Source organism: Polypterus senegalus, chromosome 3, assembly GCF_016835505.1.
Source record: "Polypterus senegalus isolate Bchr_013 chromosome 3, ASM1683550v1, whole genome shotgun sequence".
Lineage (NCBI taxonomy): Eukaryota > Metazoa > Chordata > Cladistia > Polypteriformes > Polypteridae > Polypterus > Polypterus senegalus.
Window position 1 is genome coordinate 195,187,588 of NC_053156.1, and position 12,712 is coordinate 195,200,299.

At 37.6% G+C, this 12,712-nt stretch overlaps 1 pseudogene; it reads left to right on the forward strand.

Moving 5' to 3' along the window:
* The first annotated feature begins 1,555 nt into the window (after positions 1 to 1,555).
* The window catches only part of LOC120526640, a 36,746-nt pseudogene continuing 25,589 nt past the window's right edge, over positions 1,556 to 12,712 (forward strand).

A 12,712-nucleotide genomic window follows, 5' to 3' on the forward strand; every position in this document is an offset into this window, starting at 1 on the left:
CAAATTCAGCAGGGGATCAAATACTTATTTCCCTCAAATGTACATAGGAATAGAATGGCTGAATATCACACCTGTCTTCTGGATATGTTTTTATGTACTACAACAGTTAATGCAGAATAAATGTGAATATTTGAATTTTTTTTTAATTGAACCTCAAATAGTATAGCTTCCCTTCACATTTTCTAAGAAAATATTTGATGTGTAATGTGTGTGTTTTGGGGGCCATTCAAAAAATGTTTTAATAATCTGCCACTTGGTCTTTTTTTAGGAGCAAAATGGAAACAAATATAGCCTCAGTACTTAGGTTTATAAGGAATAGGATGATTGAACGACCCTTGTCTTCTGTACAAATTCCTGTATTACAGCAGGTAATTCACAGGAACTGAGTGCAGGACATATTTCCATAAAGTTTTAATTACCTTTCTCCCCTTATTTTTGAAAAAAAAAAAAAAATTGCTGCATTATCTGAAACTTTTCTGGAGCATAATAAAGAATCTGAATATATACAATATATACACTTCATTGTTTAAGAAAGCTTATCTTATGTATTTAAAAATAATTTTTGATCACACAGGATACAGTAGCAGAACCCAAACCTCAACACTCTGAATCCCCAGGTTAGAATTTAAAGTGGAAAGCAATTTCAACAGCAAAGAAACCCCCTGTGATTTTACAAAATACTACAAAGTACTGGTATTGCTGATCCTATGCAAATAAATTAATGTAGCATACTCCCTATGCTTTACTTTTCTGGTGTTCTAATGATGCCATGAGACATCCTGCAGATAACCCACAGGACCATGTAAGGAAAATACCAAATATTTATGAGAATCATTTCCATTGGTGCTTTAACACCATCTCAAATTGGTATTTGCTGTGGATTTAAAAAAGAAACACAACCCTTGATGCTATACCTATTACTTTAGATCATATACCACAGATTCTGACAATCTTCATTTGGCTTTCCACCCCAAGTAGTGCCCTCACTTGGCAGGAAAACAGATAACTAGTTTTTAGAGAAACTGGGAGATGCAAGAAAAAAGCAAAACAAAAGAAACCCAGACTAGAGGCAAAAATCAAGGCTAAATAACAGACAACAGGTTGAAAACCAGGCAAGACAAGAAAACTAATGGCATGAGAAGTCAAATATAAAGCAAGGTTTTATCCACAGATTGGATAAGGCACCGTTCAAAAGACTGACATTTTATACAGTCTGTTGATTAATTCAAGGTCACTACCTCAGAGAACATGCCGCTAGACAAATAGGATGTGACCCTGACAACAGTACACAAAATGGCTTCCATAACTTTTTGCACTTTATAGTTTGTCTCGATGCATGCCCATTGATCACACGGCCCATTGTTAGTGAAGGTGCTAGTTGCGGTCATTATGCATAGGTACTGTTTATAAGGTTAGAGAAACCTGCAGTCAACTGAGACTGATGAAGTCACTTGGATGAGTGATGTAATGTATCTCCCTCAGAAAAAAAAAACACACACTATGTCCAGATGAACAGAATGAACTTTCTAGAATTTTTTTACCTGGATTATTGAGCATGCATCAAGACATTTTGACTCACTTTGGCAAGAATTGCCTAAAGCTTGTACAAGAGTATGAGTAAACAGCACATAAGATGGCAGACTACAGGAACCACCTGAGATTCAGCCTCAGATGTAGACAGAGCGGAATAACACCTAAAAGTCTACAGATAATATTGTCAGTGAATTGTCTCTGAGCTACAAAAATCCTACAGAATGCACAGAGCCAGCTGCTAAACAAACGGGTGAGACTAACTTTATTAATGTTTTGAAATCCAAAGAGGATCAGATCTAACAAAGGCTTTCATCACTTTTAGCTGAGAAAATGCTTCAACGGGTGATTGAATTCACTGAGAAGGCTTGTCTAGCACAGCACAAAAAGTCTAAGACCAGGCAGCAGAGGAAGTTTGATTTACTTGTGGTGCGCCAGAAACATCAGCATACAATAGTAGTGGCCTCTACAACCAACAGAGAGAAGGATGCCAGACACAAACCGAGAATGTGAACAAATGGGTGAAGATTCTTTGACAGACAACTCACCCAAGCAGAGAAAAACGTCCTTGCTAAAGGGTTAAACTTTGTCACACTGAAACAAATCCCACTAGTGGAAATGACAGCCACAGAGTCAGCAATCAGAAACAACAACACTGCAGATGTGGAAGCGGAGAAACTGTAGATAAAAGTTTTGGCATGTCTCAGCAATGCTAAGCCCCCTGCACCCAATATCAGTATTGAGGAGAGGAAGGCTCTCATGGCACTCAGTAAGGACGACAACATCATCATCCTTCCAGCAGACAAGGGGAGGTGCACAATGTTGCTAAACCAGACAGACTATCATGAGAAAATTTTGTCTCTGCTTAGTGACAAAAACACTTATGAACCCCTAAAACGAGATCCAGGTAGTGGTTACAGGAAGAAGGTGATAGATTGTCTCAAGCAGTTAGTGCACAACAACGCTATTGACCAGACCTCATACCAAAGATTATACCCAGGGGAAGCTACAACAAGTCTGTATGGTTTACCGAAGATATATAAACAGGATGCACTGTTAAGACTCATTGTCTGCATGATCAATTCGGCTACATATAACATCTCAAAGTTCCTGGCCGCTGTCCTCAACCTGTTGGTAGGCAGCTCAAAACACCATATTCAGAACACTTTGGAGTTTGTGGAGAAGGTGAGAGATGTCATTATGGAGGCAGATGAAACTATGATCTCATATGATGTTACATCTCTGTTCACTTGCATTCAAGTTATGGAAGCAGTGGAGGTGGTCCGTAAGAGATTACAGGATGACCCCACACTCAGTAAAAGGACCACTCTCAGCACCGACCAATTGTGTCTGCTCTTGGAACTGTGTCTTCAATCCACATATTTCATATACAAAGGCCAGTACTACATGCAGAAACATGGGTGCGCCATGGGTTTCCGAGTTTCACCTATTGTGGCCAATCTGGATATGGAACAAGTGGAAAACAGGGCACTATTATCCTCTCCTGGAACACCACCAAACCATTAGTCCAGTTATGTGGACGACACCTGGGTGAAAGTCAAATCTCAAGAGGTACCACAATTCACTGACCACATCAACTCATTGGACAAACATATACAGTTCACCAGGGAGGACATGAAATGTGACAGACTAGCTTACTTAGCTTGTGAAACTGCCATCAGCAATGGGGGGACATTTGAAAGTTGAAGTGTACTGTAAACCAATGCATACAGATCAGTATTTAAGGTTTGACTCTCACCATCCACTAGAGCACAAAATAGGTGTCATCAGGACTCTACAACACAGAGCAAACACCATACCCACAGACACAGCGGCCAGGGAAGCAGAAGAACATCATATCAAAAAGGCCCTGAGTAAATGTAGTTATCCCAGCTGGACTTTTGTCAAAGCAAGGAAGACACCTAAAGAATGCTCTAAGCAATCCAGGAGAGAGGAAGGACAACCACTGCCTAAGCAAAAGCCTTTGGTGATTCCTTATGTGTCAGGAGTATCAGAACAGCTGAGACGCATTTTTTCAAAACACCAGGTCTCGGTGGCTTTCAAACCCCAAAACACACTATGGCAAAAATTGGTTCACCCCAAGGATCAGGTGCCCCGGCACAGACAGAGTAATATAGTTTACGCAGTTAAGTGCCAAGAGGATTGCAGTGAATCATACATCAGGGAAACCTAATAAACACTGGTGAAGCAGATGGCACAACACAGAAGAGCTACCTCATCAGGTCAGGACTCCGCAGTCTATTTACATATACTGGACAGTGGTCACTCTTTAAATGATGAAGATGTGCACATCCTGGAGGAATGCTGGTTTGAGCAAGGAGTCAAGGAGGTCATTTACGTGAAAAAGGAACAACCATATCTGAACCGAGGAGGTGGCCTAACGGTACATCTTCCACCATCTTACAATGCTGTGATTGCAGCCATTCCCCAACTCTCTGTGAATGGTACTCATGGCCATTGATCAATGGACAATTTGCATATCATTGATCACACGGCCCATTGTTAGTCAATGATGCTAGTTGCGGTCATTATGCAAAGGTACTGTTTATAAGTTTGAAGAAACCTGCAGTCAACTGAGACTGAGGAAGTCACTTGAATGAGTGATGTAACATATCTCCCTCAGAAAAAAGCTATGTCCATATGAACAGAATCAACTTTCTAGCACTTCATAGTTGATCCTGCTTTCCTTAGACATAATCCTTAACACACAAAACAGTACATTAAGAATAAGGTGACTGAAACAACAAGAGACTGTATCCATATTGGCTTTCAAACAGACCTCATTAAAGATGTCGGAAGCAGGAAATATCTGGAAAATTCTGCTATATGTACCAAATCAGCTCAGTTACTCTTTAGAATTTACTATACAGTGTAAATATTTCTCCAGGTCCTGGTTTATTCTTTCAGTTTGCCCATATGTTTCCGGATGATATCCAGATTTTACATGTATCTTACACGCAAAACACTTTCCAAAACTTGTAAATAATCTGCGCAACACTGTCCAGAGCAATAGAAGATGGGAACCCATGAAGGCACACTACTCTTAAAAACAAAAATATACCATTAATTTGTCTGATGGTAGCCCCTTTAGAGGAACAAAGTGAACACTTTTAGAAAATCAATCTTAAGGGAGGGTGGGGGGTTAAGGGGGGAAGAGAAAGAAAGCAGGCTTGATCTATACCTAATCTATCATCTCAATCTTTATAATTATAACTATCAACGTAATAATAAGCTGCATGGCAACAACTCTTGGGGAAATAGGAAATTAAGACCTAAACTATTTCACTTCCAGTTAAGACTATAAAATGACATGAAAAACTCAGAATCAGTGTCTCCATGATGGGACAGTTAACTTCGTAAGCTGGAATGTTAAAGGCCTGAATCACGAATTAAAGAGAAAGAAAGTACTTTCTCACCTAACAGGTCTAAATGCTAAAATAGTATTTTTACAGGAAACCCACTTACTAAGCAAGGATCAGTTCCGGCTGCAAAAAGACTGGACTGGCCAAATGTTCCATTCTAGTTTTACAAAGAAAACTAGAGGGGTGGGAATTCTCATACATAGAACAGTACCATTTGTAGCATCAGATGTAGTATTGGATCCTGAAGGGAGATATGTAATGGTCATGGGAGACTTATCTAACTGTAAAATGATTTTGATAAATGTTTATGCACCTAATGTTGATGATAAGGAATTTATACAAAATTTATTTGCATCCATTCCCAATCTGAACACTCATAAAGTTATAATGGCTGGGGGCTTTAATTGTGTTTTAAATCCACTTTTAGATAAGACTTCCTCCACAGGGGGAACGGCAACTAACACCAAAAGATAATTACAAAGTTTATAACTGATCACAACTTATCAGATCCCTGGAGGTTTTTAAACCCAATTTCAAGAACATATTCTTTCTACACACCAGTACATCATTTCTACTCAAGGATTGATTACTTCTTTATAGATAATAACTTCTTGCCTAAGATTAAATCTTGTAAATACGATGTTATTGTTATTTCGGACCATGCTCCTATGATCTTGGAGCTGAAATTACTAAGCCCCATACACTCACCCCGCAGATGGCGCCTCAACCCGCTTCTATTAGCTGACGAGAATTGTACTGAATTTATATCCAAACAAATCAAATTCTTTCTAGAGACAAATACATCCCCCGAGATCTCTGCAGGAATACTCTGGGAAACTCTTAAGGCCTTCTTAAGAGGACAGATTATCTCATATCTTTCCCACAGAAATAAATCCAAAGCGAAGAAAGTAGCAGAGATAAAAAGCGAAATTACTAAAATAGATGAAGAACATGCCAGACTACCAAGCGAGACTGTACATAAGAGGAGGCAGGCTCTACATTCAGAATTAAACCTTGTATTTTTACAAGCCTTAAATTTTACACCGTTTGGCTTGCTCTCTCTCTCTCAAGGGTGGGGATCGATCTGTTCTTAGCATAATTCTTTTTTTTTGTAAAAACTTGATTGCTATGTATTGATTGTAATAAAATTAATAAAAAAAAAAAAAAAAAAAAAAAGAATTAAACCTCTTGACAACTAAAGAAACTGAACAACTAATTTACAAATCCAGACATCATTACTATGAACATGGAGAGAAAGCTAATAAGCTTTTAGCGCAACAAATTCACAAGCAAGATGTACACAACGCAATCTCGGTAATCACTAACATGAACGGAGATAAAATCATCGAACACAAAAATATAATGCACACTTTAAGAGACTACTATAAATCCTTATATACTACCGAGTTTAAAGAAGACAATATACAATCTAATGCATTTCTGGATACATTACAGATACCACAAATTGACGCTTTTAGTGTGGAGGAACTTGATAAACCTCTGGCATTATCAGAATTACTAGATGCTATAAAGTCACTCCAAGGTGGAAAAGCAGCAGGCCCTGACGGCTACCCTGCAGAGTTTTACAAGAAATTCTCCGCTCAGCTAGCTCCCTCCTATTAGCAACATTTACAGAAGCCAGAGATAACCAATCTCTTCCACAAACCTTTCGCCAAGCACTAATCACTGTCTTTCCAAAACAAAATAAGGACTTATTACAATGTGCATCATACAGACCAATTTCACTTCTGAATAACGACGTTAAAATACTCTCTAAAATCATAGCTAGAAGGATGGAGAAAGTGCTCCCTCGTAATATCACAAGACCAAACTGGATTTATTAGGGGCCGACACTTATCTTCAAATCTTCGAGCCTGTTTAATGTAATATACTCACCAACTAAATCAAACACCCCAGAAATATTATTATCATTGGATGCAGAAAAGCATTCGACATGATTGAATGGAAATACCTTTTACTATTGGAGAAGTTTGGGTTTGGCCCAACATTTGTGCATGGATTAAATTACTGTATACTAACCCAGAAGCTTCAGTTTGCATCAATAACATTTGCTCAGACTACTTTAAACTAGAACGTGGCACAAGACAAGGATGCCCTTGTCACCGCTGCTGTTTGCATTGCCATTGAACCACTGGCAATACATTGTCGAAATACTGATCAGATAAAGGGGATTAGCAGAGAAGGACTGGAACAGAAAATCTCATTATATGCAGATGACATGGTACTGTATATTGGACCCAGAAAATTCTGTGCCTGCAGTCTTAGCAGCACTCACAGAATTTCAAAAGCTCTCTGGTCTCAGAATTAATCTGAATAAAAGTGTACTCTTTCCAGTGAATTCTCAAGCATATAATATTAGATTAGACACCCTACCTTTTATCATTGCAGAACAGTTTAAATACCTAGGGGTAAACATCACAAGTAAACATAAAGCTCTTTATCAACAAAATTTTGTCTGCATGGAAAAAATTAAACAAGACTTGCATAGATGGTCAACCCTTCATCTCACACTAGCTGGAAGAATTAACACTGTTAAGATGAATATTCTTCCTAAGCTCCTTTTTATTTCAAAACATCCCAATATACATTAATAAATCATTCTTTAAGCAATTAGATTCAACAATACCCTCATTTATTTGGAATTCAAAACATCCACGCATCAAAAGAGCGACCCTACAAAGACAAAAGGCAGAAGGCGGCATGGCTCTACCTAACTTCCAGTTTTATTACTGGGCGGCAAATATACAGGCGATAAGAACCTGGACACAAATAGAAGAACATACACAGGCTTGGACCGCAATAGAAGTAAAATCCTGCAGTACTTCTTTGTATTCCTTGCTCTGCGCTCCAATAAACACACGTTATCGGCAATACACTAATAACCCAATTGTGCTCCACTCACTTAGAATCTGGAACCAATGTAGAAAGCATTTTAAGACGGAGAAGCTTCTATCTGTGGCACCCTGCAAGAGAACCACCTCTTTCAACCTTCGCAAACATATGCAGTTTTAATATCTGGAAAAAAATTGGAATTAACTTGCTTAGAGAACGTCTTTGCATCCTATGAACAATTACATTCCAAATTTAACATTCCAGCTACACATTTCTTTCACTATCTTCAAATCAGGAACTTTGTTAAACAGAACCTTCCAGATTTTCCTCATCTTGCACCCTCATCCACGCTGGAAAAATATTGCTCAATTTCAAGGATTAGACTCCATCTCTACAATATATAAAATCATTTTACAATCCCTTCCTTTCAAAGATCCAAGAGGACACTGGGAAAAGATCTCTCAATTAATATATCAGAAAAGGAGTGGAAAGTAGCAATGCAGAGAATTCACTCGAGCTCCATATGCAAAGCATACAATTATACAACTCAAAATTATATATCGAGCACATCTGTCTCGACTAAAACTCTCAAAATGTTTCCAGGGCATGATCCAACCTGCTAACGTTGCAACCAAGCCCCAGCCTCACTGGGTCACATGTTCTGGGCCTGCACCAAATTAACATTATTCTGGACAAAAATTTTTAATTACCTCTCAGACAGCCTTAGACTCACAATCCCTCCTAACCCATTAACAGCTGTGTTTGGAGTTCTTCCAGAAGGGCTTAAAGTGGAGAAGGACAAACAAATTGTGATTGCATTCACTACACTCTTGGCACGCAGACTTATTCTGATAAACTGGAAGAACCCAAACTCTCCTCTTTAAGTCAGTGGGAAACTGATGTGTTATATTATTTGAAATTGGAAAAAATCAAATACTCAGTTAGAGGATCTGTACAGACTTTTTTTAAAACATGGCAGGATCTAATCAGTAATATTTTAAAATAAGTTTATAAAGCACAGAGAATTTATTAACTTAGGTATGTTTACAAGCCTTAAATCTTACACCGTTTGGCTTGCTCTGTCTCTCAGGGGTGGGGATCGATCTGTTCTTAACATAATTCTTTTTTTTGTTTTGTAAAAACTTGATTGCTATGTATGGATTGTAATAAAAATAAATAAAAGAAAAAAAAAAGAAAAAAGAAAAGAAAATCAATCTACTATAACCAGAAATGTGGTATAGCCTTTGAGAGACGTAGATCTGTAACAAAGTCCAGGGAAATCATGATGGCATGAGAAGAGGCTGGAGCAAACACAGTGTAAGTCCAGTGATTTTCTAAACAAGAAGTTTCGCAAATGGCAACATATTATTAGAAGTCTTTTGTCCAGCCCCTCAACCAAAATGTTTTTAATAAATTAATTGTCTGGACAATTCCCAGGTGCCCGAGCATAAGTGATTTCTCAAATTGATTGGGACGAAAAGATCCCCAGCCGGTATATTTATAGTGGAATTTACCTGCCCTTGAACACTACAAACTCAAAATATCTTCCCCATTTGGTACATTAAGCAAGCCAATAATTGTTTCTGTATCAATAATAGATGAAGGATCCTCACAGAAACCATCAGGTTCGTGTATAAGAGAAAGGGCATCCGTCTTTCAGATTTTTCTGCCTGGATGATATGTTAATGTGAAATGAAATTGGCTGAAAAATAAAAGGCCATCGAGCCTGACGAGCATTGATACTTTTTGTCAACTTTAAATACATTAAGTTTTTAGGATTCATGTAGATAAAAGGATATTTGGCTCTCTCTAAATAATGACGGCACTCCTGCAAATCCAACTTAATTGCCAACAGCTCACGGTTTCCTGATAGCAGTACACAAAATAGCCTCCATAACAATAAAAGGCTATAAAATCCCAAATTTCAACCTAAATCATGACAAGTAGCCTTTTGGCTTTTATGTCATAGTCATTGTCTGGCTATGTACGGCCAGTTTTAGAATGTATCTCATTACAGATATCTTGGCATTCATGTTATGATTATGTCAGAGGGGAAAATTTTTTTGAGCACTGTGTGGTTTCTTTTTTCTCTTAGGCAAAGAAATATGCAAATGTTATATTTAAACATCAGTAGATGAAGGGGGCAATAGGAACCCATTGTTGGTACTGGGGTAATAAGTTGAAAGGCAAAATTTCCTAAATAATCAGGTTACTGATTATGATGGTTGTCTACAGGACATAGACAATTGTTGTCTTGCAAAAGAGTCACCTGCTTTGAAATTTGAACTGCTTAAACATACAGTACATACAATATTGTGATAACAGAACTGCTTTCATGCTTGGAAAAGGTTTGTTTTTTTCCTGGCTTGAAAATTAACATGTTTGGGGACATTGGTTTCTAATCAGCATATGTGTACTCTTTGATAGTTGGCAACAATACTATTTGTTTAACCAGTGTTTACATTATTTGTCAAGCTCTGGAAATTGATCCAGTATGTACCATTGTTTAATCCATCATAATGTTGATCTAGGCAGGACCTAAAGCAAATTTTTACTTCTGGGGAGTAGAGTGCATAAAGTGAGGGAAAGTCCATTAAAAACACTGCCAAAACCATTTGCACAGAGCATATAGGCTCACAAGCAAATGATGGTAAATGGCTGGTAAGATGCAAGGCACACAGACAGCAACACCTACCTCCAGGACACCAGTTGTGGGTCCAACGGTACTGAGAAGACTCATGAAAGGACCAAGTAAAGCTGGAGGATGTGAAATGGTCACTCCACAAGGAAGAGACCCTGACTGGGTTTGGACAATCTGGCAAAACTTCTGTTGGAAAACAAGTGTTAGGTGAACAGAGTGCATCCCTGAACAGCTGGACGATTAATTGTTGGGGTAACACAACACCCAAACTGTACTCTGCACCACTAAAGGTTGTATCCTCATTTTAAGTTTAACATAAAAAAAAAAGGTTTTTGTTCATGATATTCTTAGATTCTTATGTTGGTAACTTTTTGGTGTACTTTTGTATTAGACAAGACAATATATTTTGGCATGTTGACACAGGTAGGCTTCAACATAGACTGGCACAAAAATAGGAACTGGCTTTATACTTTCAAATTTATTTAAAAATTTCATAATATACATAACTGTACCACAATGGAGAGGAACCGTAAAAAACCTCTATCGTGAGAAACAAGTCTAATAAAAAAAATCTGTATAAATGATTGTGTTTACTTGAATTAAACAAAATAAAAACAAAAAAAAAAAATGGCACCAAGGCAAAAAGGTTTTCATAACAAGGGAACACACAGCGGTAATCTTAATCCCTAATCCAGTAAACAAAATCAAAGAAAAGGAAAAAGTCCAGCAAACCAATACTCAAATAACAGCACTCAAACATTAATGAACCATTTAAGGATCCACTCCACAGCCTTACAATATATAGACTGGGGGCAGTTGCGATGTCAGTGTGCCCTCGGTTTTTGGGGTTCCACCCACAATACATTAGAGACATAGAAGATAACGTAATACTAGAAACTAAATAACAGAACAATGGCTACAAACATTACATTGCCATAATAAACACATGAAAAAACATTTACTTTTCTGTGTTTTCTTTAAAGAAAAGCCAGTAACACAACCTGGCTTATACAAACAATATCTACATATTGCCAACTATACTTTGTTACTTTGAGTTCACATTGCTTTGTCTTAAAAGTCAAATATGGCCACCCTGATTCTATTTAAAGTATAGATTTATCTGCCGATTTCCTTTCTTCAATAAAGCAGTGCTTATATTGCAGGGAACTTGCTTAGGTAATCCAATTAATGTTTATATCAGGCTTTTGTTCTTGGCCAACACAATTGCCAAATGATTAAAAATAAAACAAACAAAAAAATCTGTGAACCAATTATTAAAATACATAGTTTCCAAATCTAGTACTAGACATTTGTAAAGTTATTTACTAAAACCAGGGATCATCAGAGTCCCATTTTTGCATACCAGTGTAACCTAAAATACATCTTAAGGCAGATGTAGAGACACACAGAATTCAAAGTAGTACTAAATTAAATACTATTCATTTCCACAAAATTGAAACAAGAGAAAAGGGCAGGTTCTGCATCAGAAATATAGAATGAACCTATTTTGTATTGTCATGTGTACATTCTTACTTTATGTTTCCTCAGAGCAGTGACAATGATACATTACCATGACAAAGACACACACACATAAATAGCATGCTATAATATATAAAGAAGCAGAATGTGAGTGTACATAGAAAGAGATACAATATATACAATTTATTTTTGTATAGCCAAAAAGGAAAACAAAACAAACAAACAAACAAACACACAAGGAGTGCTGCAATGGGCTTTAAATAGGCCTTGCCTTTTGACAGTCCCCCAGCATTGACTCTAAGAAGACAAGGAAATACTTAAAAAAAAACCTATTATGGAAAAAGAAAAATGGAAGAAACCTTGGGGAAAAAGCAGTTCAAAGAGAGACCCCTTTCCAGGAAGGTTGGGCATGCAGTGGGTGTCACAAAATGGGGTAAATACAATGCAATACACAGAACAGAACACAAGTAATCCTCAATACAATAGTGCAAAAGATACTTACAAAAATACACATATATATATACACACTGTGTTTTTATATATTGTCAAACATGCACACTTATGACAAGGGAAGCTTTAACTCTCCACGAAATGGGGAGGTGCTGTTGGCTGACATCTACTCATTTTCATTCTGTAGAGCTAAAGACCACCACCCAGAAGACAACGGACTTTATTTCCTCCAACATTCTGAAAGCTCCACCCTTCTACCCTCATGTGCCTTACAAGCATTGAATGCGTTGAACCAGAGGTCAGTAACAGACCCACATGTGACAATGATGGAAGTGCCGCAAAACTGTGATAAATACTGTCCTTTTCTGTTATTGAT